This window comes from Delphinus delphis, chromosome 2 (assembly GCF_949987515.2).
Source record: "Delphinus delphis chromosome 2, mDelDel1.2, whole genome shotgun sequence".
Lineage (NCBI taxonomy): Eukaryota > Metazoa > Chordata > Mammalia > Artiodactyla > Delphinidae > Delphinus > Delphinus delphis.
This window is the reverse complement of record NC_082684.1, coordinates 128498780-128509875: the sequence shown is the minus strand read 5'-3', so window position 1 is coordinate 128509875 and position 11096 is coordinate 128498780.

Sequence of the window (11096 nt, the reverse complement as noted above, 5' to 3'; positions counted from 1 at the left end):
AAACAGGACTTTGAGGGCAGGAAGGTGTCCCCCCTTTTCTCAAGGGGAGGCTCTTGCCAGGAGCCCTGAGTGTCACTCTCAGTCAATTAACAAATGTGTGTTTAATGCCTGCCGTTGGTCAGGTACTGTGCCAGGCCCAGGAGATACTAAAATGACCAAGACTGAGTTGGTCCCTGCCCTTCAGGAGCTTACAGCCCAACTGTGGTAGGAAAGACAAAAGATAGATACTGTAGCTGAGTGCAGACTAGTACCAGGGAGCTCAGGTGGCTGGGTAGAGAATGAGACAGGTGGAGCTGCTGAAGTTACAGTGTTGGGGAACTCCTCTCCCAGGAGGTGACATTTGAATCTAGGCCTAAATGATGAGAAGGAGTCAGTTACAAGGACGGGGGGACCAACCATTTCTAGTGGGTGTAAAGAGAGGCTTTGTGTGAGTGGTAGACAGAAGGCCAGGAGGAGGGGGAACAGAGGGAGATGGGGGCACTGAGGCAGGTGGGATACAGAGGCCTGTAGGCCAAAATGAGTAGTTTGGATTTTACCTCCATTGCAGATGAAGGTTTTTAAACAGTTGTGACATAACTGAATTTGAGCTGTAGAGAGAGCACACTGGCTACTGGGTAGAGAACTGAATTTAGCCAAGCAAGCATGGAGGTCAGGAGGCCAGTAAGCAGCGCTTGCACTCAGGTTGTGGCAGTGGACGTGGTAGGAAGGGCGGGATTTGGGATATAGTCTGGAAAGAAAACCAAGAGGACTTATTGTTCTTAAAAGGGGGAAGTCAGCAAGAATTATACACACGTGCAAGTCTAGCCCCCAGCGAAGACTTTCCCCTTGAAGTTATTGGAACTGAAAAGGGAATAGCTTTCTCCCATGTAATTTGTTATTATTTAAGGCCTAGAGGGGGAAACTGAGATTATGGAGGTGAAATAACTCACCCAGGCCACCATCTAAGTCATCTTGAGGACCAATGCTTCTCACCGCCCACTTGGAGACACCTGTAGGAGAGGGCTTCTTCAGCCATTTGTGGCAGGAAGGAGAAGCTGACCTGAGAGGGTGACAAAGTCATGTATCAGTGGGACTCACATGTGCCAGGAGGCAGAAACTGCAGTCACAGGAGACTGTAGAGCCCTGGGAGGTGGCAAACCTCTTCTCCATCACTACAAGGTCCCTGGGGCTCAGCTCTGGGTTGCAGGAAGCACATCAGAGTGATTAGGGTTTTAGGCTCTGGAGCTAGATGGCTTGGGTCTAAATCCTGACTCAGCTACGTGCTGGCTCTGTGGCCTGGGTGGAGTTATTTCACCTCCATATGCCTCAGTTTTCCCCTCTGTAAAATGTGGCTAATACTAGTATCTACCTCATAAGATTGTTATAGTTAGTTAAGGGAGTCAATCCACGTCGGATGATTAGAATAATACCTGGCACAGACCAAGTCCTCAAAAATGTTGTTTTGTTAGTATTTAACTTCTTATTACAAGACAACTTTTCCCCGACTTCCCTGGTGGTCCAGTGGTTAAGACTCCGCGCTTCCACTGTGGAGGGCACAAGTTCCGTCCCTGGTCAGGGAAGTTCCACATGCCACGTGGTGCAGCCGAAAACAAACAAACAAACATAAAACCAAGATAACCTTTCCCTTACTGATTTACTTACATCATAAAAAAATCAATAAATCAACCTCTAGGTGAGCCCAAGAGAAGCTCTTCACTGCAGATAAAACTGCTTGCCCAGATTAAAGGGTTTGAAGCAGCTCATCCAGAAGGCAATGGGGCCAGGATTTTAATCCAGGCCCTATTGATTCCAAAGTCCTAATCTTTACCGTATTGGACATTGCCTGTTCTATATTTTAAGAGGTCTAGTTTCACTTCTGATTTTCAGCTGGTGAGCTGAATGGGTGACCTGGCTTATCTCTACATTGCCCCTCTGTGCTGGGAAGAGTCACAGCCCCAGATGGGGGCGGGAGGAGGGCTATCCTCTGGAAACTTCCCCAGGGCCAGGTAGTTGGAGCCCATTCTCAGATGCTAAGACCAAACTTGCACAGCTTTCATCCTGAGTCAGGGGTGGGGATGCTGGGCCAGGCAAAGCACCTCTAATTTCTTCTCTGTCTCTTTGTAAGTGCAGACTGCACTTTTTTTATTTCCTGTCCTCCAAATCAGAAACTTTCAGGGCAGAAATTAGAGGCCATCTGATTCAGCCTCCTCTTATTACAGAGAGGAGATGGAGTGAGGCTCAGAGCAGGAGAGGGATGTGCCCCAAGTCACAGGGCCAGTCATCTGCAGAGCTAAGACTCCACTTCACTTTCTTTTTTGCCCACCCTTCCCTGCAGCTGGTCCAACCTCTGCCCCTCAGCTGTTGGCAGATGATCTAACATTTCAGTGGTGGTTGCTCTGTGCCAAGGGCTGGGCTATAGGCACAAGGCCCATGCTTCTCATAGTGTGACAGCCCGACCAGCAGCACCAACATCACCTGGGACCTTGTTCGAAATGCAAATTCTGGAATTCCCTTGCAGTCCAGTGGTTAAGACTCCAAGTTTTCACTGCCGAGGATCCCACAAGCTGTGCAGTGTGGCCAAAAAAAAAAAAAAAAAAAAAGCAAATTCTCAGGCCCATTCCAGATCTCTTGAATCAGAAACTCAGAGGGGATGGGCAGTATCTGTTTTCGCAAGCTCTCCTGGTGATTCCGATGTCCGCTCAAGTTTGAGAATCACTGCTCTAAGCCATAGGTGTGTGGAACTTGGAGACAGAGGGACCTAGGTTCAAACTGCCTCCATCACTTACTAACTCTGTGACTTGGGCAAGTTATTGTCCCTGAACTTCAGTTTCCTCATCTATAAAATGGTCGTAATAATAGTACCCACAGGGGTTATTGTGAGGACTCCATGAGATAGCACGAAGCGTGGTGCGTAGAAGCACCCAGTCAGGGACAGCCTATCTCGGGTTTAGTGCTTTCAGCCAGCAACTGTAGCCAGCTAATAATGAATAACACTATTGTTTCCTTTGTGTTTATTTTTACCTGTTTGCTCCAAATGCAACTGCTTTTCCATTTACGGTAGTGATACAAAAAGTTTTGTGGAAAGAGAAAATGATAAAATCCACATTCTTCAATTCAGCCCTAACTACAGATTAAAGCAGAGCCACAGCTGTGAGCTTCAGCTAGCAGCTCCAATGAAAAACCTTCAGAGGGACTTCCCTGGCAGTCCAGTGGTTAAGACACTGTGCTTCCACTGCAGGGGGCATGGGTTCGATCCCTGGTCGGGGAACTAAGATCCCACATGCCACACAGTGTGGCCAAAAAATAGAAAAAGAAAAAAAGAAAAGGAAAGAAAAGAAAAACCTTGAGAGAACAAACAGTGTCAACACAGATACACCCAGGAGGCAGGGCCCTGACCTCAGATAAGGATGAAAACCCACAAAATGCCCAAGTCCAATTGAAGGACAATGTTCAAAATGCCTGAAACTATCAACTCCTCAAAACTATCAACTTCATCAAAATCAAGGCAAGTTTGGACTTCCCTGGTGGCCCAGTGGTTAGGAATCCGCCTGCCAATGCTGGGGACACGGGTTCAAGCCCTGGTCCGGGAAGATCCCACATGCCGCGGAGCAACTAAGCCCGTGTGCCACAACTACTGAGACTGTGCTCTAGAGCCTGCAGGTCACAACTACTGAGCCCATGTGCCACAACTACTGAAGCCGACGCACCTAGAGTCCATGCGCTGCAACAAGAGGAGTCACTGCAATGAGAAACCTGCGCACCACAATGAAGAGTAGTCCTCGCTTGCCGCAACTAGAGAAAGCCTGCACGCAGCAGCGAAGACCAACACAGACAAAAATAAATAAAATAAATAAATTTATTAAAAAAATAAAATAAAGGCAAGTTTGAGAAACTGCAAAAGCTAAGAAAAGCCTAAGGAGACATGGCAGCTAAACATAATGTATCCTGGATAGGATCCCAGAACAGAAAAAAGATATTGGGTAAAAAATGAGGAAATCTGAATAAATAAAATATGGACTTTAGTTTATAATAGTGTGTCACTACTGGTTCATTAACTGTGACAAATGTACCATACTGACCCGAGATGTTAATAATAAAGGAAACTGGATGTGGGATACATGGGAACACTGTACTATCATCCCAGTTTCTCTGTAAATCTAAAACTATTCTCAAATAAAAGTTATATTAAGAAATAACTGGAGCTTCCCTGGTGGTGCAGTGGTTAAGAATCCGCCTGCCAATGCAGGGGACACAGGTTCGAGCCCTGGTCTGGGAAGTTCCCACATGCCACAGAGCAACAAAGCCCGTGTGCCACAACTACTGAGCCTGTGCTCTAGAGCCCGCGAGCCACAACTACTGAAGCCCACATGACTAGAGCCCATGCTCTGCAACAAGAGAATCCACCACAATGAGAAGCCCACGCACCGCAACGAAGAGTAGCCCCCGCTCGCCACAACTAGAGAAAGCCCGCGCACAACAACGAAGACCCAACGCAGCCAAAAATAAATAAATTAAATAAATTAATTAATTTTTTAAAAAAGAAATAAGTAGAACTGAAAAAAAAACTAGGACTGAAACTATAATGTAGAAGAAAACACAAGGGAAAATCTTTATGACATTGAATTTGCCAATGATATCTTGGTTATGACACCAAAAGCACAGGCAACAAAAGAAAAAAGTAGATAAATTGGGCTTCATCAAAATTAAAAATTTTTGTGCATCAAGGGACACTGTCAGGAGTTCCTGGCAGTCCAGTGGTTAGGACTCTGCGCTTTCACTGCTGGGGGTCCAGGTTTGAGGCCTGGTTGGGGAACTAAGGTCTCGCACGCTGCTTGGCGTGGCCAAAGCAAGCAAACAAAAAACCCAAAAACAACAACAACAAAAATGGACACTATCAAGAGTGAATAGAGGGACTTCCCTGGTGGCGCAGTGGTTAAGAATCTGCCTGCCAATGCAGGGGACACGGGTTCATGCCCTGGTCCGGGAAGATCCCACATACCACGGAGCAACTAAGTCTGTGTGCCACAGCTACTGAAGCCCGCGCACCACAACTACTGAAGCCTGCGCACCTAGAGCCCATGTTCTGAAACAAGAGAAGCCACCGCAGTGAGAAGCCCGTGCACTGCAACGAGGCGTAGCTTCCACTAGCTGCAACTAGAGAAAGCCTGCATGCAGCAACGAAGACTCAATGCAGCCAAAAATAAATAATAAAAAACATAAATTTATAAAAAATTTAAAAAAATAAAAAGACTTGGATAGACTTTTTTAGTTTTGTTTATTTTAATTTTTTATTTGGATAGACACTTAAAAATTATTTATTTATTTATTTGGCTGCATCAGGTCCTTGTTGTGGCAGGCAGGATCTTTAGTTTCAGCATATGGTATGCTGACCAGGGCTGAACCCCAACTCTCTGCACTGGGAGCACAGAGTCTTAGCCACTGGACCACCAGAGAAGTCCCTTGAATAGACATTTCTCCAAAGAAGATATACAAATGGCCAATAGCTCATAAAAAGATGCTCATCACTAATCATTAGGGAAAGACAAATCAAAACTACAGTAAGATACCACTTCACACCCATTAGGATGGCTATTATTAAAAAACAAACAAACAAAACAAAACTCAGTATTGGTGAGGATGTGGAGAAATTGGAACCCATATGCATTGCTGGTGGGAATATAAAATGGTGTAGCCACTATGGAAAACAGTATGGTGGTTCCTCAAAAAATTAAGCATAAAATTACCATGTGATCCAAAAATTCCACTTCTGGGTATATACCCCAAGTATCAAAGCAGAGACTCAAAAAGATATTTGTACACACAGGTTCATAGCAACATTATTCACAATAGCCGAAAGGTGAAAGCATTCAAGTGTCCATAGAGAGATAAATGGATAAACAAAATGTGGTGTATGCATACTACATACTATGGAATATTATTCAGCCTTAAAAAGGAAGAAAATTCTGAGACATCTTACAATGTGGATTGAGGACATGTTGCTAAATAAGCCAGTCACAAAAGACAAATATTGTATGATTCCACTTATATGAGGTAATTTGTTATACTGTGATTTCTAGTAAGAAATATGCATTTGGTTTTATTCCTGTTTCTGGCACAGAGCTCCTAAAACCCTCGGGATTTCCTATATGAGTAGAGTGATAAAGATGTCTTTTGCTATTTGTAGCAAGCTCCCTTTCAGCCACACCTGAATTTAAGTTAGTGAGGTAATTTTTAGAAAGCCCCTAAGGATGGGCTGGTTGCAAGGGGAACCAATGTGAGATTGGAGGGTTTTAATTTTTTTTTTTTTTTGGCAGCACGTGGGATCTTAGTTCCTGACCAGGAATCAAACCCACGCCCCCTGCATTTGAAGGGGAGTCAACCACTGGACCACCAGGGAAGTCCCAGAGGGTTTTAACTTTTAGTCTAATGCCTCCAGGGAGGGGAGAGGGGCTGGAGGTTGACTTAATCATAATCCTCAATTATGCCTATGTAATGAAGCCTCCATTAAAAATCTTAAAACTACCAACCAGGTTTGGAAAGCACCTGAGCTGCTGAAAATGTGGAGGTGCTGGGAGGGTGGCATACCTAAAGAGGTCCTGGAAGCTCAGTGCCCCTGCCCCCATACCTTGCCCTATGCTTCTCTTCTATTTGGCTGTTCCTGAGTTATATCCTTTTATTTGTTTATTTATTTTAAAAATTCTATTTATTGATTGATTGATTTTTGGCTGCATTTGGTCTTCGTTGCTGTGTGCAGGCTTTCTCTAGTTGCGGCGGGAGTTACTCATCCTTGCGATGCATGGGCTTTTTATTGCTGTGGCTTCTCTTGTTGCGGAGCACGGGATCTAGGCGCGCAGGCTTCAGTAGTTGCAGCATGCCGGCTCAGTAGTTGTGGCTCATGGGCTCTAGAGCGCAGGCTCAGTATTTGAGGCACACGGGCTTAGTTGCTCTGCAGCATGTGGAATCTTCCCAGACCAGGGATCGAACCCGTGTGCCCTGCATTGGCAGGCGGATTCTTAACCACTGCGCCACCAGGGAAATCCCACATCCTTTTATAATAAACTGGCAATCTAATAAGTAGACCGTTTTCCTGAGTTCTGTGAATGGCTCTATCAAATTAGCCAGGAAGGGGGGTCATGGGAACCTCTGATTTATAGCCAGCCCATCCAAAAGCATGCATAATAACCTAGATTTTTAATTGGCACCTGAAATTGTGATGGGGCAGAGTAAAGGGACAAAGTAGGTAATTAAATAGTTAACTCCACTAGGGATTGTAAGTAAAGGAAAAAGCTTGGGAGACCCCTGTAAGTTAATGATCATTCAGAAAAGCAGGTTTGCTTAACCACAAAACCAAGTAGGCTTGCTTAGCAACAAACCATGCAACAGAAGCATGAGACATGCCCCCAAACAATAAAACAGTGGTGGCATGAGACCCACATCCTGCCAAGTGAGCTCAGTAAGTGAATGACCCCTAAGACATGCTCTCTGCACACATAAAAATCAATAATTTATGGAAAGGTGACATTTCAAAGTGAAAGACCCTCATAGTACTGAGACTTGAAATAATTTTTCCATAGTGCCATGACAGTCCTAGCCTGACCATGTAGGGACAAGAAAACTCCCCTGCCCAACCTGGAGGAGGAGCTGATGATGGAAGTTTGATGTCTACTCAAGAATGACGAAGAAAATGGTCTTTTCCCCCTCCCCACTTTTCCTTTGATTATAAAACTGTAGCTCACTATGTTCTCAGGGCATGGCACCCACCCACCCGCTTGTAAGCTTCACAAGCATCCTATTCTAATAAATCACGTCTTATCCATCACTTTGTCTCTCGCTGAATTCTTTCTGTGCTGAGACATAAAGGACTGGAGCTCTTCAGAGCCCCCCGAAACGACACTTAACGGTTTCAATTGGGGAGGGAAGATGCAGTCCTGTGGGACTGAACCCTTATCCTGTGGGATCTGACATTATCTCTAGATAGATAGTGTCAGAACTGAATTGAATTGTAGACAACCAGTTGTGTTGCAGAACTGCTTGATGTGTGAAAAACGCCACACACATTTGGTGACCGGAAGTGTCAGAAGTGAAGTAAGTATTCTGTGAGTAGCGTTGTAGTAGGGTAGAGAAGAGACACAGAAGAGTTTTTCTTTACATACCTAGAGTAGTAATGTTCATAGTAGATGTTCACCCTTCAAGTAGAAGGGTGATTGCCAGGGGCTGCGGGGAGGGGAAATGGAGAGATATTGTTTAATGGGTACAGAGTTTCAGTTGGGGATGATGAAAAAGTTCTGGAGATGGATGGTGGTGACGGTTACACAACAGTGTGAATGTCCTTAATGCCACTGAACTGTACACTTAAACGGTTAAAATGGTAAAATTTTATGTATGTGTTATCTCAATAAAAAAAGAAATGGAAAATGCTTGAAGTGTATTTTTCTTTGATTATAATTAAAAAAATCAATGTTACCTTGAAGCTGCTTTCTTATTCGATATATGCTTATTCATTTTCCTATTTTCATGAAAATGGCCTGGCTAGTTTGTCAGGAAGTTCTCTGGAGACATTTTAATATTAAAAGCTTATTGAAATTAACACGACATTGTAAATCAACTATATTTGAATTAAAAAAAAAGCTTATAGTTATCTCCTGTGGAATGTATCCTTCATTTCAAGCAGGTATTAGTAGGTGTTTGTTAATGGGGAAATATTGATATGTTAACCTATGTTGACTGAAATAAAAATGTACAACGTGAGAGCTGATTTTGTTTTATTTGGGGATTTAGGACTGTAGCCAAGCAGACAGCCTCTCAGATAACTCCAAGGAATTGCTCCTAAAAGGTAGTGGCAGGGGTGGGCAGCACATATGTGATTTTGGAGAAGGGGTACATGCAATTAAGCACACATCTTGGTAGAAGGCTACTGCTAGTCACAAGGAACACATACCTTAGTTAATGCTTTTAGTGTTTTTCTAAATGAGGGAAGGTGCAAGAAGTTAGTTTCATAAAATTTTCTCCTGAAAATATCTAACTATCTGAAGGCCTGTTCTGCCAGTTTTCCCAGAGCACGGAGTGCCTCATGCCTCATCGCCACTCTGAACTCCTTTTAGGGTGTGTTGAAGGTCAGCGACCGCAGTGACTAATGACTCAACCCTTGTAGAGCCAGATGGTGAGCAACATTCTTCAGTTGACATCCACCTGCTATGACTTCAGTGCTTTTATTCTGTAATTTCACTGGTGTAGAATATATCTTCGATTCACTTTTAAGTCCAAAGGCATCAAGGTGATTTGTCTTGCCTTCTCTCTTAGACCTGAATGTGCGATTCTAGAAGATTAACATCCTTAAAGCTTTTCCCTGGGCAGTTTCCTTTTAAAATAAACTTAAGTTGAAAGAAAAGAAAGGTAACGTAAAGAAAATGATTGAGAAAATAATAGTTGTGAGAGTTAGCCAAGTGCAAAGTAGGGGGGTTCAGTCAACATAAGATTGTCCTCATTTCTGACAGCACTTGCAAATTCACAGGGCTCCCCAAACCACCCTCAGCTTTGATAACTCACTAGAAAGACTCACTGAAAGTTGTTATTCTCAGTTATGGGAAAGGGAAAAGATCTGATTAAAGTCACCTAAGGGAAGAAGCCCAGACTGAAAAGCTTGCATCGTCCTCTCCCTGTGGGGTCAGGACAGCATTCCTCTGCCAGCATCCGTGGATGACTATATGCATGGAGTGCTGCCACCCAGGGAAGATCTCTGGGCCAGAGTCTTTATTGGGGCTCCATTGCACAGAGATGGTTAAGTGTCCACCTGGGGGCAGTTTTCAGCCCCCTCAAGAAGCCCAGCTGCTGCCCCAAAGTTCCCGCCCTCCACCATATTGTGAGTGTGGCTCAGAGCCCTACCCTTAGTCACATTGTCGTTATCTGACTGCTCCAAGGACCCCAGGCAAACAAAGACACTCCTAACAGACATGGCATTCCAAAGGTTTAGGGATTACCTCCCAGAAGAAAGGGCGATGACCTTTTGGGGCAATGTTAAATTCTTTACTATACTATAATACTAGTGGGAAGCAGCTATGGCAAATGGTGTGATAATGGTTCAGAATGACCAGACCTTGGGAAACACAGCATGAGGCCTGGCTGGGCTGGCCGAGCCCAGAGCTGAACCCAGAGATGTAAGTAGCCAGCTTACTGTAGCCTCTGTCCTCTCAGGATAGGGACCGTGCCTCCTCTGTACTCATATCTCCCTTGCTTTGAGAGCACCATGCGTATCACCAGGGCTGAAGCTAAGGAGAGGCAAATGGAGTGAAAACAGGAGGCAAGGGGGCAGGGCACAACCTTTGAAAGAATGACATAGCCCGAGGACATGACATAATCTGATTAGAACCAAATGGGTCCAAGATGGCAGACAAGTCGACCTGCACTAGACCTTGAGCCTCAGTATATGCTCACTGTAACACATCAGCAAGCTAAATGGCACCCCACAGGCGCTGTGACAGTTCCAAGACCCACCATAAGGATCAAAAAGTGGAGGTGGGGGCTTCCCTGGTGGCGCAGTGGTTGAGAGTCCGCCTGCCGATGCAGGGGACACGGGTTCGTGCCCCGGTCCGGGAGGATCCCACATGCCGCGGAGCGGCTGGGCTGGTGAGCCATGGCCGCTGAGCCTGCGCGTCTGGAGCCTGTGCTCCGCAACGGGAGAGGCCACAACAGTGAGAGGCCCGCCTACCACAAAAAAAAAAAAAAAAAAAAGTGGAGGTGGCCCAATTCCTGGAAATCCCCGCCCCTTCCTGAGATAGTTGGAATACTCCTCCCACTCATTACCTATGAAATTACCCACCCCTATGAAAGTGGCAGGGGAGTGGGGGGGGGTGGTGGTGGGATGAATTGGGAGATTGGGATTGACATGTATACACTAATATGTATAAAATGGATAACTAATAAGAACCTGCTGTATAAAAAAATAAATAAAATTAAATTAAAAAAAAAAAGAAATTACCCATCCCTATAAAAACTGACAACCCATACCTTGGTGCCTTTTCTCACCTTCTGAGATGGCCCACACTCTGACTGTGGAGTGTGTTTCTCTCTAAATAAATCCACTTCTCACCTATCACTTTGTCTCTCACTGAATTCTTTCT